Source organism: Anas platyrhynchos, chromosome 12 (genome assembly GCF_047663525.1).
Source record: "Anas platyrhynchos isolate ZD024472 breed Pekin duck chromosome 12, IASCAAS_PekinDuck_T2T, whole genome shotgun sequence".
Lineage (NCBI taxonomy): Eukaryota > Metazoa > Chordata > Aves > Anseriformes > Anatidae > Anas > Anas platyrhynchos.
The window spans coordinates 10,363,020-10,386,625 of record NC_092598.1 but is presented as its reverse complement, the minus strand read 5'-3'; the positions used below and the strand labels follow the sequence as shown (position 1 = coordinate 10,386,625).

General features: G+C 40.1%; 1 protein-coding gene across 5 annotated transcripts in view; it reads left to right on the top strand.

The window, feature by feature from the left end:
* Positions 1-23,606, top strand: part of CHST8 (carbohydrate sulfotransferase 8) — a 176,452-nt gene that overhangs the window by 119,041 nt on the left and 33,805 nt on the right. The gene's annotated exons all lie outside the window — the stretch shown is intronic.

Sequence of the window (23,606 nt, the reverse complement as noted above, 5' to 3'; positions counted from 1 at the left end):
AAAATAAAAAATGAAGTCAATGTATTCACATCCTCAAGTCAGTTGCTATAATCCACATATACTGGTGAAACCACATAAAAATAAATTTTAGTCTTTCATCCTTAGATAAAAATGACTAAAATCTACTTCACTGATTACGCATTGTCTGAAGGAGGACATGCTTATGATGCAAAGAAAGCTCATTTAGAGCTGTTTGCAGGAATTGGGATTTGCACTTGTGTCTTTACTAAAAATTATTGCCACACACTTACCCTGCCACGTAGTAATCATTTGATTACTGCCTTCCACCCGCTGAATTTTAGTGATGCCAAACGCATATCATTATCAAGGATGCTCGCAGGTACTGTAAAGGCATAAACCAGCACTATCATAAACAGCTCAACAACAGGAGGCTATTCGCTACCGCTTGCTCCCAACCCAGTATCTCTTCTGAATTGCTTTCATTAAGTAACTCAAAAACTGGAATTCGTTTTGAAATTTGTGACTGTCAAACTTGACTTTGACAGAGCAGCTCTGGAGCATCAACATTACAGCACCTGGAGAGTGAGCACAAGGAAGCTGGGGAGAAGTGCTCTCCAGAAGACTGTCACTCACCCACCGCACTGAAGATCAGTCAAACGTCAAAACTCGCACGCTGCTTCTCTCCATGAGGAGCCTGGCAGATCAGCTCAGACCCCAGACAGTCTTCACGTTTTCCTGCCTTCTTTACTGTCAAGTGTGGAGGCAGCAAGGAAATTATGGCACAAATCACCCAGCACTGCAACTGCTAAGGAAAGAGCCATTTCTAACCTGAGAAAGAGCAAACGTTTTGCCTGTACTTAGCTGAAGGAACTATTTAGCTACAGCAATAAGGAATTATGCTTCCATAAATGTGAGCAAGCCCTACAGAACAGACTTGCTTTGCATCAGTAACCTCTGTTTTCTGTCTGTTCTCACTGTGCCGTGGAATTTGGCCACTGGCACCTGAACAAAGGCAGAGGTCTCTAGTCTACACGTGGGCTTTAGGCCTGGGTCCTCTGCCAGCAGACAAGTAGGGTCCATACAAGACTTCTTGAGATTTAACCCACCATCAGGGAGCTGTCACAAATACAACAGGTAGCACGCCAGCCACATCGGAACAAGGTTTCCAAACTCCACCACCACCAGGTTTCTCAGTGTTCGCCACTTACAAGATAAAGTGGAAGTAGAAAGCAACTAGAAAACACTTAGAAAACAAAACTGGGGCCATAATGAGTTCTGGTGGTCGAGGCTTCTTCTTCCCTCACTTGATCAGGCTTCTGCGTCACCTCAGACAGTCAGTGTACCCTTCGCCAGTGCACTGGCTTCCAGCCTCCTGCCTCTGCATTACAGATTCTCCCAGTGTCACCCAACAGGTAATCACCAACCTCTAATTCTTCCCCCAGTGCTCAGCACTTTCCTCATCAGACCAAGGAACAGCCTGACATGCTGAAGTACTCTTAGTAGAGCAGCCTTCAGTGCTGCTGGTCTTTGAGATAGCAGTCCAAAGTAGGGGTGAAAAAAAAGGCAGAAAACTGAGAAAGCAAAGATTCTGCATATCCAAAATAGAGTGAGTGGACTGACAGAGGTGGACAAAAGTGACCTCAGTATCAAGCACTGCCTATGAGCTGTGTATGCTAAAGCATTATAAACATCCTCATAAAATCTGAGCTCTGAAAGGGAAGACCAAACATACAGAGAACAGTTCTTGTGAACAAAATTCTTGTAAGCCAAGCCCATTCTAAGTATATTTAGCACTGCTAACACAAATACCACACAGGTGCATGAGCAAAATAACACCATCTTTACTTAAAATACAAGAAGTGTTTTACACATGGGATCAGTTACAGCTGAACAGGACACAGAGGAGCATTAATGCAATGCCCCCAGAACGCAGCCTTCACCAGGGTTCTTGTACCTCTGCAAAATGAAGAAGAAAATTCTCCCCTAATTTAAAGGGATTTTAGGAAAGAACAAAACCTAAAACTTAGCCAGACACCCGTGTCCAATATAAGGGCTGAAGGAAGACGGTAGTTCTTCTGTGCCAGATTTTACTAAATGAGAATTAGTGTTAGCTGTGCTGCTTAAGCTATTTTTGAGGCAGGACTCAGAAGTCGGTAACTACCGAGGAACAGAAAGGCTCCAACTCAGAACAGAATTGCTGCCGAGGGAATCATATTGTGAATCATCTGCACATTTCTGTGTCATTTATTAACACACAAACACACCCCTTTTTGTTACTATTTCAAACATACCTACAAGTGCCAAACAAGGGAAATAACTGAGTAAATCCTAAGAATGTTTCATTTCATTTGGCTCTCAATATCTAGAAAAGTGGGGGGGGGGAGGTGGACGGGAAACAAATCTGCCAGCTTTTTCCTCTGTCCTGTCTTCACCTCCTGGACATTTAAATCTGCATTTTCCCAAATTAGAAATCTGTTGCTAATCTATCTTACCTTTATCAGAGTGGTTTATCAGTAAAAATCACTATTTCACCAACTATCTAAAAAAACACAATGGAATAATTTCTTCTTCATCTGTGCCAGTGGTGTTGTGTTGCTTCTCAGTAAGTTTGCAGATGACACCAAGCTAGGTGCGTGTGTCGATCTGCTCGAGGGTAGGAAGGCTCTGCAGGAGGATCTGGATAGGCTGCACCGATGGGCTGAGGTCAACTGTATGAAGTTCAACAAGGCCAAGTGCCGGGTCCTGCACCTGGGGCGCAATAACCCCAAGCAGAGCTACAGGCTGGGAGATGAGTGGTTGGAGAGCTGCCAGGCAGAGAAGGACCTGGGAGTGATGGTGGACAGTCGGCTGAATATGAGCCAGCAGTGTGCTCAGGTGGCCAAGAAGGCCAACGGCATCCTGGCTTGTATCAGAAACACTGTGACCAGCAGGGCTAGGGAGGTGATCGTCCCCCTGTACTCGGCTCTGGTGAGGCCGCACCTCGAGTACTGTGTTCAGTTTTGGGCCCCTCGCTACAAGAAGGACATCGAGGTGCTTGAGCGAGTCCAAAGAAGGGCGACGAAGCTGGTGAGGGGCCTGGAGAGCAAGTCCTATGAGGAGCGGCTGAAGGAGCTAGGCTTGTTCAGCCTAGAGAAGAGGAGGCTCAGGGGTGACCTTATTGCTCTGTATAAGTACATTAAAGGAGGCTGTAGCGAGGTGGGGGTTGGCCTGTTCTCCCATGTGCCTGGTGACAGGACGAGGGGGAATGGGCTAAAGTTACGCCAGGGGAGTTTTAAGTTAGATGTTAGGAAGAATTTCTTTACTGAAAGGGTTGTTAGGCACTGGAACGGGCTGCCCAGGGAGGTGGTGGAGTCACCATCCCTGGAAGTCTTCAAAAGACGTTTAGATGTAGAGCTTAGGGATATGGTTTAGTGGGGACTGTTAGTGTTAGGTTAGAGGTTGGACTCGATGATCTTGAGGTCTCTTCCAACCTAGAGATTCTGTGATTCTGTGATTCTTGCATTAAACGTGCAGGTCATAGGTCAGCACTTAACTCACTCCTGGAGAATTCTATACCGTCATCTGCAGTGAGAAGTGGGTGCTGTTTTCATAATCACAAGTAAAAACTGTGGCTGAGAAAATAGATGTGTGACTTCAAACCTACATAAAGAACATCTTGACATTTAAATCCAATTACCCTTTCTCCTACCTGATGAAAATATGATACCAACTTGTGGGGAATTCTACTAGACAAATATATCATATTCTCGAGCTCCCATGAAATTTTCAACACCACTTCTGGTATTACAGACTGCATTCTTTAGCAGTCATTTTTACAAAATAAAGGGTTACAAGTGTGCAGCAATTGATACACAGAACCAAGAAATCCATAAAAATTCTGTTTGGAAAGTCTTCTTACAACACTGATCTTCTCCCCAGCTGAAATCATTAATTGCAAAGCTGGAATGAACTCCAAGGTAAGACAGAGCACTGCTCTTTGTAATAAATTAAACTGTCAATCACTCAAAGCATCCGTAATATCATACTATTTCCCCAAGGTCTTAAATTACAGGCTGAATTTCATTTATCAACCTGCTGTATGTGAAAAAGGATTAATTAAACTCATTCCAGTATTACAGTAAGGCTCCATTTCTCTTAGTCCTAAAGAATAATTGACTCCAAATGAATTGGAAAGTGGGTTAGTAATTGTAGTTATTATTCTGATGTAAATATTAGTTCTCTTTTGACATTTCAAAAGATTTAGTAGAGGCACTTTAGTGATAAGACAGATCATTACCCTGGCTAGGAAGAAGAGATAGCATAGGGAAAGTGAAATTACAATAATTAGTTTATATACCTAAAAATACCCCTACCATTTATTTTCATATAGTTATGTACCTTACAAAAGTTTTCATTAACTGCTGCTCCTCATTCATTGTATTACGCATACTGCAGTAAAGCCGCTGCAATACATCCCGCTACTTTGGGAAGAATTCAAAGGTAATGAGTTATCATTCTGGAAAATAAATTAGTAGGAACTTTGTCTTGGAGACAGTCACGATGCCGCCACTGCTATAAATTCAAATCAACTGATTGCTACTGTGAATGACTAATTATAATGAAAAAAATGATACCAACAGACATTTAACAGCAAGAAATTGCCTTTTAATTGGACAATCAGGCTAGCTCCAACAAGAATCCGCAGTGTGTTCAGAGAAAACAAAAGGTTTCAGCATCAAGAATTGTGGGAAAATTGGGATCACTGAAGTCACTTTCTAAACAGCATCTCCTAACACCTTTCCAGAGATCAGGCCACACAGTCAAAATTAGCAGCCCAAATTTTAGCTTTTAAGTGCATTTTCATTTTAAGATTTTTCAGCAAATCTAGGGGAGCTAAAGATTATTTTTTAATGCAGTCTTGGAAAAAAAAAAGAAGTCAAAGCCTCTGTATCTATTTCCTTTTTGCAGTTTGCTTCCTTTTCTCCTTTTACTTTTATTTTTTCCCTATTTTACTACTTCTCTGTAGTTCTGATTGTCAGCTTCTCAACAGATGATCATAAAAGAGAGACTTTGAAAGCAGTGCTGGTAATGTGGCCTCTCAAGCAGAGACTGAAATCCAGCATTTTGTACACCAAGACCTAGGGCCTGGCTGTTGCGACTGAATTGTCAGCACAAGTTCTGCACTTCCCAGGTTATTAGCATGAAGTGACAGTTCAGACTGACTTTGTTCATTAATATTTATTTGCTACCATTCTTTTCTAGCATCTACAGGCTAAGATGCACTATTTATTTCATAAAATTTTAAATAAGTGTTTCTTCCCCAAGTGCACCACACACCAAAACCACCAAGGAACACCAAGCATTCCAGACAGGATTTAATTTCTCTAAGAACGCATCTGTTCTTTTAAGATATCCCCTTTTCTTTCTTTCCCATTAATTGAATAAAACTCTTCAGCAGTTGGACTAACACTGAATTTCAGACGTCTTTGAAAGTACATCATGATAAAACAGACACAGTTTTAATACTTGGTACTGACGGGTTTTCTAGTAGGTTGTGTGTAATAGGAATATGGGGATAAGTGCAAGGTGTCTTTGAATAATCATAAGGACACCTAAGGGTGGAAACAGAAAAACATTTAAACCTGTGAATTCAGCTGGTAAACTAGCAGATGAAGACTGTGCAAGAAAATAAGGATCTTCTACAATCAATATTAAATAAACTGCGGCAACAAGAACATTCTTCACGGAAATGTAAACATAAATGCAATGTTTATAAATAGCTCAGAACAGTCAAGACATTATTGAGAATAAATATATGAACACAATTAGCATACTGAAGTGGTTAATTAAGTTATTTCCAGCTATACTTTAAAGACCATTAAGATCAGGGGGTTTCTTATTTTCTCCTTGCAGGTTTGTTTTGAAGTACTGTATTTTCTAGATATTAAAACATTCTGCACTAAGATAATTAAGTTTGCTTCTATTTTGTCATACATTAAGTTAGTGGATCAATGTGGCCACTGAAGCAAAGTGATTCTTTAAATTAAAAACAAATGTGTCTGTAAATTGGGTTTTGCCACTACTTTCCCTGCCTGACTTGTCACCACCTTATTTATTTATTTTCAAACAGGCACTGACATGCAGAGGTCATGTGGCAAGTTAGAAACCTGGCAGGAGACAAATAAAATATCCTCATTCCCATTACTTAATTCCCCCAAAATATAGAAATAAACAAAAGTAAAAACAAAAAGAGATGACAAAGGCTATTCATAAATGTTCTGTAAGACAAAAGAAGCCATATCATTAAAGACTAATCATCTGCAGTCCATGGAAAGTTCAATACCTTAAGTAAACCTTTCAGAGGGTCGTTTAAGATTATAAAACTCTTATTATTTGGGAAAGGATAAGTATCTACTTGACAGAACAAATCTTATGATACCAGAGGATCAGATTAATTTCTGCCTTGTACATAGGATTACAAATTTTATATGAATCTGCAGCACTGTTGGGAATTATGCACTTTTTTTTTTTTTTTATGAACAACAAGAAGAAAATAAAAAGCATTGCAATCTCAGAGGAAAATAGGCTGAAGACGAACTGAAAAATAACATTAGCCAACTAAAGTTGCGCTCATCATGCTGACATACAAAGCTTAATGTGAAGGGCAACACTTCAGATAAACCAGTCATCACTTCATCATCTTTCACTGAGCGTTTGATTAAGGGTATTTTCAAAAGTAGTTCAATTCCTAGATGCCAAAATTTGACTTATAAAGATAATAAATATTTTGCTTGAATAGTATTTACTGGCAGATAGAATGGTAGCAAACACGGGGCGAACTTTTCCATCAGCTAGCCTCAGAACAACCATCTGTTTTGCAGAGGGGAAAGCTCTGAACTGCGAGTTTTGCTCACCTGTCACAGCCTCACCTCTTTTTCTAACACTTTCGTTAGCAATATCATGCTGCTATGTGAAGTCACAACACCCTCCTGCAAAAACCATGCAAAATAAAAAGTTTCACCTTCAACCAAATCCTGACACACAGAACTAGTGAAATAATTGTATGCAGTAGGAACTGCCATACTGCATAGAGTATACATGACGTAAGACCCGAGTTTCTCAAAAATCTGAGGAACGTTGGATACTGAATGGATCTAGGGCAATAAAAGGGTAAAATAAGATGTGAATATGATTTCCTACGAGTTATACTGCAGAAGGACGGGACAGGACTGGCAGGCTCACCCCTGACTGAGCATAGCTGTGAATTAGCGATTTCAGGTAAAACGCACATCTTTATGTGCATTTTCCAACCATGCAGATGGGAAAAATTCCCCTTCTTTGAGATTCCTCAAGTGGTGGTGTGTACTATACGAGTATTTTAGCATCTTCCCAGAGCTTATTATATTGCTAGTGCCAGAGTAAACATGTGGAAGAAGAAATGCAAATAAGTAGATTTAATTTGAAGCAACAGATAACAGCTGTGGAAAACTGCAATCGAGGAAATGCTTTGAGGCATTCCATGCATCATAACTTTAGGCAAGGATCCAGAATGAAATAAAGCAGGAGAGGTTCTTGCTGACCCAGAATGGCTCTGGCATTTCTTCAATGGAAGTAGGAATAAGAATATTTTGATTATTTAAATAAGTTGGTGTAAAATTAAAGCACTATTTGCATCCAGTATGGATTCAAAGCAAATTACTAGAAAAGTTCATATTAACTTCAGTATGATTAATATATAGCCCTTTTGATTAAGCACTATGGGTAATTACAATCTTGATTATGTCTAACATTGTATTAGCATTGATGTTTAAATTATATATTATGTTTGAATTGTGAACGATTCAAAACTTCTAAATTTTCATGATCTTACATTTTAGTGACAGGCAGCAACTGGAATCTGTATTCACATCTATTTCTTTGTGTGTTGTGAATGCTCCTCTAGCAGGAGTCTCTCGTGCCCGTACGCGTGTGCAGGTGGCATGCAGTTGATTAAAGGGCATCTTTCTGCCTGCTATTACACACACTAATCAATTACAAATATCAGATTAACAGAGAGGGTGCAGCTGAGATTGCACAGCACGTTTCAAATCCAGTATTATGTTAACGACATAGTTAAGGTTAATCACATTGTTTAAAATTTTCATTGCATAAAGGATTCAGGAGAATCTTCAGACTGCAGTCAAAGCAAAGGTTTAACAATGCCTGGCAGGCTTCTTTCTTTTGTAGTTACATTTTGTGATCTTCACTCTAGTGACACCTCATTACCCAAATAGGCAGTAATGCCAGCTTTAAATTTCATCAAGCTCGTGCTTATAGTGGGCTTTGATCTAATTGTTTTGTGCGTGCATAGCGTGGGGGGATGGAAGGGCTCTTTTTGTATTTAGGTTTCAATTTTTTCCTCTGGTCCCTTTTATTGTGCCACAATTGACTGACACTCTTTCACCTTTGGCTCCAAAATAGCCTATCACACCCTTCTCATTTAATATTAGACCCTTTCCATACTAGCTTTAAAAACACAGCAATATTACAAACTGTGTTTAGTCCAAGCTGAAAAGAAACCGTCCTTTCTCCTTTTGCTTTCAAGAAAGATGCAAGCTGAACAAATTACTTGGACAATGATTCATTTAGATACAGACTTCAAAGAACAATTTTATATGTGCCTTTTAAAAATTGAATGCCAGGAGCCTACCAGGAACTGAAGATATCATTCCCAAGTGCTCAGGAAGACCAATCCATCTTTACAAAAATCATTTCATTATTCCTTAGCACATACCTGAACTGGTCAAGTCAGGATTTCAAATAAGTTTCTGGCTCAGTGTGCACTGCTAGCTTCAGAAGAGACCTGCTTTCAGGAAATGTAAAGGCAAAGGCATCTAACCACAGTTTGGATATCTATAGGGTCACAGGCACTATGAAAAACATTCCCAGTACAAAGAAAGTCTGCCCAGTGCTGTGTAGAAGTATATTGTTCTGTAAACTGAGAAAGCCTGTATCATGCTCGTACAGATCATGTTGGTTTTGTTTTGTTTTTAAATATTCCCAAACATTTTATGTTGTTTCATTCAAAGGAAGCCTCCTACTGCCACAAACAGGTGGAAAACACACGGTCTAGACACCCTACATTAACTGGTCTGCTCTTCTACCAATAAATAAGGAAAATTTTAATGAGTCTTTTCACCTGTGCTCTTGCATATCCTATAAAATTTCTTGCTATGTTTCCAGTTGCACACCAGTCCAAATATTGAACTAAATCTTCAGTCATGGTCCTGTTGCTGAATACTATATTAAATTGTGATCACAATAAAATCCTGCTTTGCCTACTCTGATGCACAAACATTTATTTTCTCAGAACTTCAAGAATCAGAATGCATGCAAGCCATTTACATGCACACAAAAGACTCCTTGATTGAATTGCTTTCTAGTTATTCTTAGGAAAAAAAATAAATGAAAATGGTGCATTCGTAATTGCTATGAAAAAAATTATTCCAGGAACTGCCAGAAGGCAACATCTAAACACATTTGTATGCGATCAAGAACCGACTTGGAAACAAGAAGTAAATAAGGATGAAATTTATCTTAAGATTGTGTTTCAGACTCACACTTAAAAGATCTGAAATTCTGCTACTGACAATGCTGGGCTTTAATACTTCTTTTAGGAAAAGTTCTTGCAGTATTTAGAACTGGAAGTTCTAATGAGAACAGGACATCAGCTGAACAATTGCCATCCCCAAGCAGTCACTAAAGCACAGGTTTTCAGTCTTAGTCTGTTATTGGCTTAAGAGCACCTACAGCTTGATGCACACGTAGAGCAAAAGCCACAAATCATCTGCACTCAATCCTAGGGGTGTCACAAAAGGAAAAGTTATAAGGAAATAAAGGGCACACAATGGTGTGATTTTATTAGGCCTGCAATAAACAAATGTCTTCCAGAGTCACCTGCTATACAGCCTTCCCTGTTTCCTCATATCAATAAAAATAAAATAATTTCACGACAGGGCATGCATAGAGAGGGACACAATACTACATCTTCTAAAAACAATCAGCAGGAAGAAAAACTGTGTTTAAACACTGGGGACAAGATTTCTCAGAAGTCCCAGGCAGAAAATCGAGAAGATGCAGAGACACAGGAAGACCGTAACCCCAGCAGGAGCTGCCAGGGAGGAAACAAGCTGTAGTTCCACCAAGTGGTAGGTTTCATTTCAAGGGAACTTGTCAAAGGTCACAGACAGAAATGACACATGGAAACTGTTCAACTGGCACAAATGTCAGTCTGACAGTTCGAGTTTGCTCACCAAAATTTGAAGAGAGAACTTTATTCCAGCAGAATTTATTCAGATTAAGGTACTCTGAATTAGGTTTCTCCGATTCCGCGATTACTTACCATGCTGGTCCAAATTCATGTTGGTGTGGGCATTAACTGGTCTTCTCTGTGCTACCATAAATGTACCAAAAACTCGACTTGGACTGTGCAGGATTTAGGTCTAACCTGAACTGCCAAGTAGTGCATGGATCCACTACTAATTCCCAGTATTAAGAAGTCTGAGCCACCTCCACCTTTCCACTGTCACAGTTTATGCCACCCAAGGCCATACCTGCTCCATAGGCCAGTCTGGGGCCCCAGCTTTAAATCCCTGCGAGGTTAGCTCATAGTTCAGATGGCACATCACCTTGTCAGCTATATACGGGTACCATGGAACTAATTTTTCAGCTTGGCTTGTATTTGCTGAGAAGCAATCTACACAAAGGTGTAAGAAATGCAAAAACAAAACCCAGGTCTACCCCTAATGATCTAGATGTGCAAACAAAATCCTGCTCCCTTGGAAACCAAGGGGGATTTTGTCATTGTGTTTAGTTTACCACATCACTATCAGCCAAGTACTTTCTTCTCCCAACACAGCTGGGAGGTATCCACTGAGTTCCTTCAACTTTGCAGACTGAAGAATTAAGGCTGGAAACACTTGTCAGATTTTTGGAGATGAAGGCATATGTTTCACAGCATTGTTTCAGCACTTAAAATTTAATTCATCATTTTGACTGCTAATATACAGATATAAAATCTGATAATCCAGATGGCACAAATATGTCTTACTACACAGGATCAAAATCATGGGCTATATTTTTTTCCTTTTAGAGAAAACACAACCTTAATTAATGGGTTCAATGTTAATTAAAAATACATAGATCTGTACAGACCACAGTATGCTACATGGTCATTTCTTTTCTGTAACTCCCTAATTTCCTCTGAGTCCATTTAGAGGTCTACCATATTAAAAGAGGGAAACATACCACTTTGCTAATTATTCTGCTTACACTCACACCAGGCTGCACAGCCTTAACTAGGAGATGGATAAAAGTTATTTCTCAGGTGGAGAAGGGCTAAAGATCAGGATCAGGCCCAAGAGAAAAATCAGGTCCTGTGACTTTGTGACTTATCTTGATTTTTAATGCACCTTTTTACAAACCACAGTCAGAAACGGGGCTTTCACACTTGCCTTTTTTTTTTTTTTTTTTTTTTTTTAAACCAAGTTAGAACACAACACCAATCTCAGTTTTAACTTGCCATATTTTAATTAAGGGACAATTTTACTTAAGATTGAAAAGGAGGATTTAGCTGCATAGGATGTTAGAAGACCACAGGAGATCTTTCTTCAGGATCTCTTTTATGATGTCTTTGTAGTTAAATTATGGGAGAACTTGTCTGTCCTCTCCAGGCTAACATGAAAAATTACAGAAGGTGCTGGAAGACTGTCCGCACTAAAGCACAAACTAGTAGGCACTAACCCCAATCCAAATAATGATGGATTACTGGCCACAACAGCAATTAACCAAGTTGTAGTACATTCAGTTGCAGGGAATTTATGATAAGAGCACTAGCAGTGAACTTGCAGGATTTTCTGTGGGAATGGGACTCTGGTTAGAGATAAGACTATAGTTACAACTTGACTCTTTTCCCTTGAACTTAGAGGAAATGCTCACGATTCTCTCACAGAAATCCTCATGCAATAGCTCCTGAGTAAGTATTTTTAAATATTGGATTCTGCAGTTTCTTATTCTACCCCTAAAGTCATTTTCTGAATTGAAGAGACTGAAGAATCCGTTATGCAAGATGTTTAACTGCATTAGAGAGAGGCTCATCTGGCAAAGCTCAGGCCCATGTTCTGAACCTCCCAAAAGCTGTGAAAAAGCAAAAGACTAGAGGAAATTCCAGGTGACCCATTACAGAGAGCAGATGCTCACCTGGGGATTCCAGTCTAGATGCAGCTGGTTACAGCATTCAGCCATGGACTGTGCCTAGAGACATTGTTCTTGTCTGCACATTGCACTGCGCTGTTCAACTGCTCATCAGCAATGCAGAGAAAGCTAACAAGGCTCCTTTCCTGTGTTAAAATGCTGCTGACTTGCACATAAACATGAAGTCACTTCTTTTTTTCTTTCCTGGATCCAAACCCCTCACAGGTTAAGACTACCATAAGTAAAACAAAAGCTTTTTTGGGGAAAACTTACCAAAATATTGTTAATTGCATGGTCCCGTTTCTTAATGCTGTTATATCTTTGATGATCTTCCTCATGAGGCTGTCTGGTGTGTTCAAGGAAATGTTAGCAGGTATGCCCTTCATTTCTTATCTCTAACCACACTGGAAATACCTGACATGGCTCACTGCTACCCTGAGGAGCTTGTTTGGAGCCTGGTACAAAAAAGGACTGCTGTACCCCAGCTGGGGCTAAAGGCTGTAGCACTGCTGCCCGTTAAAAGTTACACCCCTGACTTCTGTGGGTGATCTGGCCTGTAGACTGCAATAGGTTGAACACTAGAAAAGGGAATTATGTTATGGGAACTGTTTCATCAATGAAGCTTTCGCCAAATGACAGAGGAAATAGAACCAAATTAATTGGATAGAAAAGAATCTGGACTGAAATATGCATAGCATAGAAAGATGAAAGGCCACAAAGATACAAAGATTAAATTGTGAACAAAATAGGGGAGGAGTGCTGATAAAGGGGTCAGGAACTATGTGAAGAAGATAGCATGAAGGCCATTGGGTAAAAAGCTGATAAGCTGTTAATATACAAGTAGATCTGAAATAATGTAATTGTTTCAGGAAGAGAGATGTCACACAGTAATGATACCAAGTGTTTAAAACACTTTGGAAAAGAAATATATATATATATATATATATGTATTTATATATATGTACATATATTTAAAGAAGGCATTAAAACAGTAAAAAAAAAAAAAAAAAAAAAAGTGTGGGAAATGGTTGTGATGGGAAAAAAAATCAGAAATTGTAAAGGCATCTGAGCAAAGGGAAAGCCACAGGGAAAGATCCAAACGTGCAATGCATTTAACAGCAGCTGCCCAGCAGCTGCAATGTCACAGTATTGATGTTTGGTGTCCTGGAGCTTTCCCTTTAAACTGAAGGGGAAATCAATTGAACCTCAAATAGCAAAATTTAGGCTCTGCAGAACATGGCTTTAGGCATCACTTATAGGCAAACTTCTTGCAGAAAGGGAACAGCAGACAGGTAATTTAAATCATGAATAAGGAAGCAAAGACTCATAGCAATCACCTCCTAAGTACTAGGATTCAACTCACATTTTTCTTTGGAATACTATCCTGTAGCCATCTGTTCCCTCCAACACCCCCAAAATCGCTAAGCACAGCCACGTATTGTAGCTCTGCTCAAAAATACCATTAAATGTAATTCATAAAATTTGGTTTTAATTCTTTTGGGAGCCATTGAAAGTGCCTCAGAGACCTTAATGTTTCCTAAAGAAGGTAAAGTGTTTTACTGTGGAGCTGTGACATGTGGCATTAAGCAGCAGAAAATATGAATGTGATGACCTGCTAAACAGCAAGGGTATCACCGAGGCGCAGAGCAATTGAGGCTGGGAGCGGCCTCTGCAGGTCTCCTGTCCAACCTCCTGCTCAAAGCAGGGCAGGCTTCAAAGTCCAGTCAGGTTGCCCCGGCCTCTTGTATCTCCATTGGAGACTACCACTAAGATTAAGGATGAGCAGATATTTCCAGGAGCCAATTTTCTTCCCATTGTCTCTGTCAAATAAGAACTGATGGTCTCTGAATTATGTAAAATGCGACACAAAGGGAAGCCTGACCTCATTGTTAGTGGTGTAAATGCATTCAGAGGAGATGGTGCTTGACAGGGATGGAGCAATAGTCCTGATGTGCTCCCTGACTTCTGCCCCCTGAAAGGAAGGCAGTGTGGGTTGGCAAAACAGTAAAAGGAGGCTATCCCAGTGTTTCCTGCTATGAACTCATTTCAAGCTATGCACGAATTCAAGAGAACTCCAGATTGCACTGTACTGACATTTCTATTTGGAAAAAGAAAGTGAAGTGCTTCTGACCCCAATAGTTACACCTTGTAGAAACTGGTCCTCGCACAGCTAATGAATTCATTTCTGTTGCGTAAAGCAATGTTCTCATAGCTAACGCGATCTAGGGGGTAAGGACAGAGAGGAAGAAAAGGAAGCTTCACCCCTGCGCCATCAGAGTCCTAGTGACGTTAACGGACTCCTTGCACCACATCTAAGATTAACCTCAGTATCTGAATGCATCAGTGCACTGTACAGACACACAATGAACATTTCAGCCCAGAAGTTACAGCTCAGCACCAGACTCTCGGAAACACAGAAATAGCACACACTGGTGTTGCTTTGGTAGGCACTCCAAGCCCCCATACTAAATGGAGTCCCTGCACTGCACTGAAAACAAGACAAAAATACAAAGTTATAACTTTTGCAAAGCAGTCACTAGTTCCTTGGTAAATAAATGTTAAAAATAGCCCTTATTGAACACAATAAAAGATGAGAGCTCTTCTGCATCCAGCTTTATCAAGACTTCCACTACATGATGCTGTCAAGCACTTACTGTGCTGTTAAATACCAGGCTGCTGCTGGGCTTTGTTTGAAGGCCACGTACGCACATACTCGCAAGTTGGCATTGGATCAGCATTAATGCTGAGGAAGACAACAGAAGAACTACACTCTTAGTATTAAACATCTATTTACCTTTGTTTTGCTCAGCAATACAATACAGAAATGGAAGTACAGTGGCTTCTACCTGGTAGTCAGAAGATCTAGCAACCCAAAGCATCATCTTATTTGAAGAACAAGGATTGCTAAGAGAAGTCTGAACATTTCTCTGCCTCTGCTTCACATCAGGTGATTAGCACTGTTTAATACAGAGATTCAAGTTATGAACCAGTCTCAAACTTGTAGTGACATTTTTACACAGATTGGTCCTTTCGCCACCAGAGTCCACCTTTCTAGTCTCGGTGCTCTAAGCTGTGTCTTTGCCCCTTAACCCAAGAAGTGAACTCGGCCTTTCTGCACCTCCAGCCCAAGGCACAACTGAGCAGCCTGCCTGCCTTAGGTTATAAGAGAGAAATCCCCACCTCTACCAGCTGGGACCAGGTCGATCTGGCTTCCCAGTAAACTTGGGGTTAGGGAAGGAGCTGGCAGCAGTGCTCAGAGACACAGGAGCTGAACGTGCAGGTTGTGACAACCTCACAGGGGGTTCTCATCACCAAATGACCCGTACGGAAAGCTATGGTGGAAGATGCATGAAAACGGGGCCTGAGGGAAAAGTAACAACAAAGAAGGTTTAGTGATGTGTCCCTCGCAGCCAAGGAGAGCAGAGCTGGTCTGTCAGCAGCCCTGCTAGGAGAGCTGTGTAACTCCTAATTGCATGTGTTGATCAGAAAGGACATATTCCAGCGTCTGCTGGGTAGCATCCTACAGGTACCATCACCCATCTCGTGGGCTGTGATGGACCAGACACCCGTCAACAGCCACTGGGGAAGACTCCTGTGCTGGAGGGGGAGGCTAAACAAGCCGTCTTTTCCTCCCGGGCTACCATGCTCTATCAGTTCTTTCAAATTTAAACTGGTTTTGATCAGATAAAGCAGAGCTACATGGAACGGTTGCTCACTCATTAATCCCTCTGAGAGAAGGCAGCACAAATGAGTACAATTTAGGCTGTCAGAACTGTCACTTTTCTACATGTTTTATTTAATGTAGATTTATTAATCCACATTAATAGTGAAATGAAAACCTTTTGTTATAATGGGAGAAAGGAAAGGGATACTGGAAACCTTTCAGTTCTTACCAAGGCTGCTAAACACAGGACAATATTATGAAAACACTTATTTCGCAATCCCTAAAAGAATAAAGCTGTTTCCAACATGAACCACATGAAACTTTGTCATTATTTAAAATTCATTGTGACATAAGTATCTGCCTATGGCAAATTTTATAAATATAGGCTCTTGAAAATATTTGAACGTGAATTTATGTCTGTCTTTCCTGAAGTATTTGCATAATGGCCCCCTCCAAGCTCCCCGCACAGAGCCCGAGGAAGCTCCCTGATGGTCAGCACCTGCCACCTCCCCTCTGTCTCCTGTAGGTACACTTCACAGCTCTGCAAAAGGCTGAGCGGCAAAGAGAAGCACAAAACGGCTGCCCATATCCCACCTTTTCCTTAAAACTTCACAAATACACACAAATCTTTAGCACAGCAAAGGTGTGGCACTGGGCTTTTTAGCACCCGTGTTTTGCACAACTCCTGGGTCCACGTTGCTGCAGCAAAACCGCAGGGTGCAGGCTGTCCCCACCAAGGTTCAGTGTCAAAGCATCACTCCCAGCTTAGACTTAAGGCCTGGACTACTTTAACTTGGACAAAATGACCCTGATAAATTACACAGAGCAACAGAAAAGCACAAATTGCTTTCTTAGGCTCACATACCCTGACAAACACTAAATTTTGCTCAAGTCTGTCATCGTCCTTAGGTCACTGAGATCTTCTCAAACACATCGCTGCCTTTGGTCTCACCTACGGAAGGAGACACTCCAGCTTGTTCACATCATTCCTGTTGATTGACAGAGGCTTCTCTTACACTGAGTTAATTCCTTGTGTTGTTGGAGCTACAGAGTATGTCTCTCATAGCAGACAAATGCTGTGCAAACCTCATCTTCCTCACGTTTCCTACAAATGCACACTTTCCACGTGCTACACTTCAGTGAATAATGTCTTGAAAAATAATAGTGCTGCAGGTAACGAGGGCAGCCAAGAAGGTACATTCCCTTCCTGCTCCACATTTTAACTGAAAGTCATACATAGTGAGATTCTCTACTGCCCGGCACTCTACGAGCCATTTTGTTTATGCAGAATAAATATAAGAGCACATCCCCCTTCCTCTGAGCACGTATTATGCTGCTGAGAGCGTGTCTGTATCTGCACAGGCATCATTGTCATGCAAAGCAGAAAGACAAAGGAATCAAGCCCAGAAAATTGCTGCTCAAATTGCCATTTGACATGAGACTTGGCAAATGCCAAGTGCTCTTTTGGAACAAACCAAGACCTCGACCTGTTCAGAAGGAGTGGAAGGCAGAAAAGCCTACCACCTGAGCAGCTCAAGCTTTAACTCTGCTTTGTTTCTCTTTTCCTGAGCTCAGTACAGTATATGAACATATTTTACAGAACAAACAAGTAAAAGTAACAAGCCTCTCCAAAGTTAAGGCAATGGCAAAGACAAGAATAAAACCCCAGCAAAGGGAGAGCATCCTGTCTTAACCTCACAGCTGGAAGTCAAATGCATGGCCTTCTTCTGAACCACAGTCCTAGGGATTGCTACCCATTGTCGTTTTGGTGATCTGCCACTGCAGCTCACAAGAAAATTGAAGTTTCAAGTACTTTTTTTCCCCAATACAGTACAGACAATAAAACATATTGCGAGTCTACATTTATTAACCTTCTTGAAATGACATACAAATCAAAACACTTCAGTTTGCAAGAACTAGGTTTACTGCTATTTTCAGGAGTTGCAAGATGTAACTATATTGTATACTATATTCTTTAATTTGCTTTTGGATTTTAATCATGATCATTCCTCATTTCAGTGGCACTTGGATACTACCAAGTTTTTGTAATATTAATAACATCATAATCTTCATTAGTATGCAAATCTATACCATCTGACAAGCTCCTGCTCTCTTCCATGAGCTCCTTTGTTGTTGCGGCCTCATGAATTTCATTACACGACTAGATTATTATCAAATAGTGGGAAGGGGGGTGGCATGGAGAAGAGAGAGAATGACGTGGAAATTATAATCTCATTTTAATAATGAATCCAGTTTCATATTGCAATTCGTTTTCTTGCACCAGATGCTGCTGAGAGAAAAGGGAGCAGAAGGGAGGAAATTCTTACAAAACTGCTCCTGCACAGTAACCTTTCCAGCATATGCCACTGGAGGGGAGGCTGGAGGGAGACATTCCCTAGCCCCTTACCTCATTTACATTTCAAATAATAGCCATGATTCTATCCATATGTTTTTGCATTTCAGAGCTTTATGTATAGTAAAAGTAAATAAAACCTATACATTGCTGCCGTTCAATAACCAACAGCCATGTTCTCTCCAAGTAAACTGGTATCAATCAGCCTTAATAGGAGATCACAGTAATTATTGCTTAAAAGCCATAATTATACTTGGAGCAGTCTGTGGATATAAAAATACGTATAACTCAACAGAATAATAAGAAGCTCATAAGAGTGCAAGCATTCCTTCTTATCCCAAAGCACCAGGGCCCCATGCCTGCTCCTCCTGGGCATGACATTTCCGAATTCATTGCTCCAGAGCAGCCGAGGCTGCCCCCTCACTCCCAGCTCAGCCTCGCTGCCCTTCCTTGTCTCACCCAGCACCTGTACTTTTAGACTACAGGGAATGTGGGGGAGAGCTTGCCTTTTCCTCACATCTGCTCAAGTCCCAGCCTGACACGCTGGAGGGAGGGCTTCCATCCAGAGGGACCTTCCCTTGCTTGAGAGTTGGGCCTCTGCAAATCTCCAAGTTCAAGGTCCTGGATGAGTCGGGGCAATCCCAAATGTAAACCTAGGCTGGGCAGAGAATGGACTGAGGGCAGCCCTGAGGAGAAGGGCTTGGGGATGTTGGCTGATGAGAATCTCAGCACAAGCTGGCAAGATGCGCTTGCAGCCCAGAAAGCCAACCACGGCCTGGGCTGCAGCAAAAGCAGCGTGGCCAGCAGGGCAAGGGAGGGGATTGTCCCCCACTACTCTGCTCTCACGAGTCCCCACCTGGAGCCCTGCACCCAGCTCTCGGGCCCCCAGAACAAGGAGGAGATGGAACTGTTGGAGCAAGTCCAGGAGGGCCGTGGAGATGATCAGATCTGAAAACATAAACGATTCCAAGCACGCAAGTGGGACTCAATGAAGCTGTTCCAAGATCCAATACTGAACACCAATTTCCACCCTTCCTAAAAAATTTAGATTTTATCTGAATTGTTTCTTTGTTATTAATATCAGTCATTGCTTTTATTAAATCCTACAGTGCTCTCTACAAAGGACCATGAACACATTTTTGAGATTTAGTCACTGCAGAAAATTCAATCACCATTAAATATGGGGTTATCTTCTCCTTTCCTATTGAGTACAAGTACACAACAGTTAACTCGAACACATGAATCTAAATAACACTAACTGCTCTTTATGAACCAAGTTGTTAGATGTCTCCCCATCCTCAAAGCATGGATTTTAATACTGGAACAAGAATGAATCTCCAAAAATTCTCTATGAGCTGTGTAATTAATCTAAACTATTTATCACTCACAAAGCATTAGTACACACAGCAAGAACGCCCAATTTTAAAAGATATTTTGTATTATTTATCAAAAAGTGTGAATTAATGTGACCTACAGCTCAAGAGTTGTGTTTTTTCCTTATTTAAAATATATATATTCAAATGCTAATGTAAAAATGTTTATATTTTAAAATGCAAACTAGCAATTCATATCTACACATTAATTACACCACTTCCAATTTTCATATTTTCCTTGCAGAGGGCTGTCAAAAATCAGAACTTTTGTCACACTGAAGTCACACCAACACGTACAGGTTCCCTTTGTTCTCCTCCTCATTAAGGAAGAAACTGTCATTAAGAGCATCTATTTAAAGCAAGAAGAGAAATGTGTTTGGACTTTGATTATGGCAATTAAAAAAACCTCTGCTATTCAAAGATGGTGCTATTTTATTATTTAAATAACATTCCACATTCTTCTAACACATTTTACTAAGAAGATTGTTAAATTAGGTGATAAAAGGTTAGTTTTGTCTTTGAAGCTGAAATATGTAACTATTATTTCTTATCTGTCTGGAATTCGAAAAGCTTCAAAATCATATGTTTTAGAGGACTCATTATCAAAACTCACCAGACTTCATAAAAAAACACAAATGCTTCACTTCCTGCCCTTGTTTAATCCCAGCTAGACAATTTCTTTTACTTTTCAAAAAGGAGGATTTCTTTCAACATTTGACAGCAGTATCTTTTTATTTTCAAACTGCACAGAGTATGGCTGGGAAACCATAACCACCTTCTTTTCAAAGCTTGAGAAATAGGGACGGTTGTGAGGGATATATTTTAAGAGGAAGGCTCAGACAAACTAGGGTAAAGAAAACCAACGTGGGTTCTTCTGTTAGCATCACTGTTGTTATTTGTGGGTTGTTTTTTTGTTTTTTTTTAAAGCCAGAACAAGACTAACATGCACTGAAAGTGGACAAGTAGGTCATATCACAATGCCGACAGAAGTATCGTAACAAAATCTTAATTCTCTTTACCTCCTACACATTTAAACACTTGTAAATTATTCCTACATAAGCACACACACACAAAAAAAAAATCCATTGGCAACATACACAGAGCTGCAAAATCATATGATGAATTACATTTTCATGTACTTTCAAAGTTTTGAAAACTAATTCATCCTGCTGAAATTACATTATTTCAGACCTCTGAGAAGATTTGCACAGTATCATCCGTTCTTAGATAACCAGACTATAATATTTCCATCACTAACATTCAAATTTCTATTTTCCACCTAAAATCTAAATGGTGTTAATCTAGTGATGTTAGGATGCTGCTGTATTCACTCCTACGCAGATAAGTAGGAGGAGTTATTTATAAAGCAGTTTTGATCAGAATTCAACTTGGGACAAAACAAAAGCACAAAATCCATACCCAACATATAACCCAAAATGACAAAGTAATAGCGTGAAGGATAAAGAATAAATATACGCAGTAAACACAATACACATGCATTTGGTAAAGAAATCTACATGAGCCTCCTTATCAGCTCCTGAATTTGTCATCCTCCGTTTATGTAAACAGAAGATGCTCCAGATACTACAAAAAAGCCCCAGCCCCAGCCAGGCTCACGCCTGCAGCCCCAAGAAGCGTTGATAACACCCAAGTCTCAGGAGAGGATTGCTGCCAATTGGTGCTGCTGGCTCCTATAGGGTCTGCAGCCCGTGATTAGTACCCTGATTAGCAGTTAGTACCCCCGGTGACACCCAGTGTAAGTGACTACCAAATCCAATAGCATTGCGACAGTCAGAACTACTGGGCAATAGCTGACTAGGTGACAATTATGCCCTTGTCCAGCAGGTTTAATTTCAAAAATACATAATTTTATTTTCTTCTCCCTCTCCCTTCAATCTCTCCAAGATGATGCATTGTCCTCTTCCAGGCTTAACCATCTCTAGACACAGCCCCTGAAAGGCCAACCCACTGCTAACGTTCTTTCCTGTGTTATTTTAGGATCCAAGAAGTCTGAAGATTCAGTCACAAAGTCATATAAAGAGCTATAAATATAAAATAGAAAATCTCAAATCCAAGAGCTAGTTGCTATTCTAACATTTTTAATGGTCTCTGAAGCTTATATGCCCCATAGCACGTTAAAATTCCCTACATTTCTGCAAGACTAACTACAGGGACAAGGGCCTGAGTGTCAGAAAAGGAAAAACTGGCAAAAACCTGAAAAGATATTCAAAAGTTTAAACTGGTAAGATTTTGACACTTATTTCAGAAGTCTTATTTGGAGCCTTCTAAGGCTCACTCAGTTATTCTCTTTTTCATTAGTAAAGCTGTGAATTAAGCTAAAATAGTTTTCACTGATAATGTATGTTAATGAGGAACTACAAATACAGTAGGCCATTCCACCTTTCAAATTTTGCACATATAGGAAGCATAAGTAGTTTGATGCTGCACTTCAGAAACACGGCTCTCTGCTCTGACCTGAAGTTAAACAGGATTCTTTTCATTTTCTATTTGACTCCAAAACCGGAGTGTGCCAACCTGTTATGAATATTCTTCTAAATACCAGCCAACCATCTTTTTCCTTTTTGCTTTAATTAAAGGACATTTACCCTTGTAATAGGTATTTAATAGCAGGCAATTTTTTTGACATCTAATATGCTAAGGTTGTCTTGCAGTGACTACGTGTTAATAGACATTAAAGATTCCAGAGCCCTGGTAAATAGGGTAATTAGACAAGTCTTAAGTGAAGTGCTATGAAAAATTCCTTGGGAGCAGTAACTTAGTAAGAGAGGGAAGAAATACTGTTCTATAGTTAAACCTGAAGAGCTTTTAAATTTAAGAAGAAAACAGAAGGAGTTTTCACACACCCTGCTACTCACTACTTGTATTTCTGCAGTTGCCTTTTTGTCTGAGATTACGCAGTCCTAAGCATTTTTGACTTTTGACCATAAAATGGCTTGTTTGTAGACAGTATAGCCAAAGCCATACATAATTGCACAGCTTTCAAATGACAAGAAAATAAAAAACTAGGGTCAATAGAAGTTAACAACTTAAATGGCTTGCTGATTCTGTGCATTGTTTTTGTACGGTAAATTTGCCTGTGTGCAGTCCTATCCAGTAGGGGCTTAAATACAATTTGTGAGCTAATATTCTTACTAATTTCATTGAAAGACATCAAATTGAACTTCATATCTAAGTTGGTGCACCTATAAATCTAACAAGAATCAGAGCAGGTAAGCTGCAGCCAGCCTATAAATGTGACGCTGTGCAGTTATGTTGTCTTGGCAAAGGCTATCAGCAAGGAAAGGCATTAGGAAAGGAATCTTTTACAAAGCTATTTCGCACTGTGAATAGTAATTAGAAGCACACAATCTGCTGCAAGGTTAAGAAAACCTTTTATTTGCTCTGAAATCTCAAGAGTAGACTAAATTTATAGGTAAAACATACAGTGTTATAGCTAGGGAAAGTAATTCAGGTTAGCATATAGTAATCACAAACATTACCATAACTTTGATGGCATTCTGACTTCAGCCATTCAACAAAATGCAAAGATTTGAACACTGCAAGCCAGTAATGGACTGAATGCTAAATACCGATAGCTTGTAGACCCATAACTGAGTTGAGATCATAAGGCTGTATTGTTGACACTGTAATTTATTGCAATGTTAAACACTGAAGTACACATTGTATTTTAATTCTGAAAAAGATGAAGAACAAAATCACCTGGCCTCTTGGTTTAACAAGGTGTGAATGTGGTGCCTTTAACACACTATTTGCAGCCAGCAGAGCTATAGGAAGCAATTATTATTATTTTTTTAATACCAATTATTCCATCACAATTACCACCACAGCTACACAGTCTGCCCATACAAACTTCTAGCACAAATCATCCCACCTACACTTCAGTACAGATTATTCACTAAAGCACTGGAAAAATAATGCCAACTGAAAATGAAATGATTTGCAAAATTGTGCCTGTTTTACCAGGAACATTTCAGAGAAAAGTCAGTAGACAAAATATCCTCCTTAGTCTTAAACAAGGTATGAT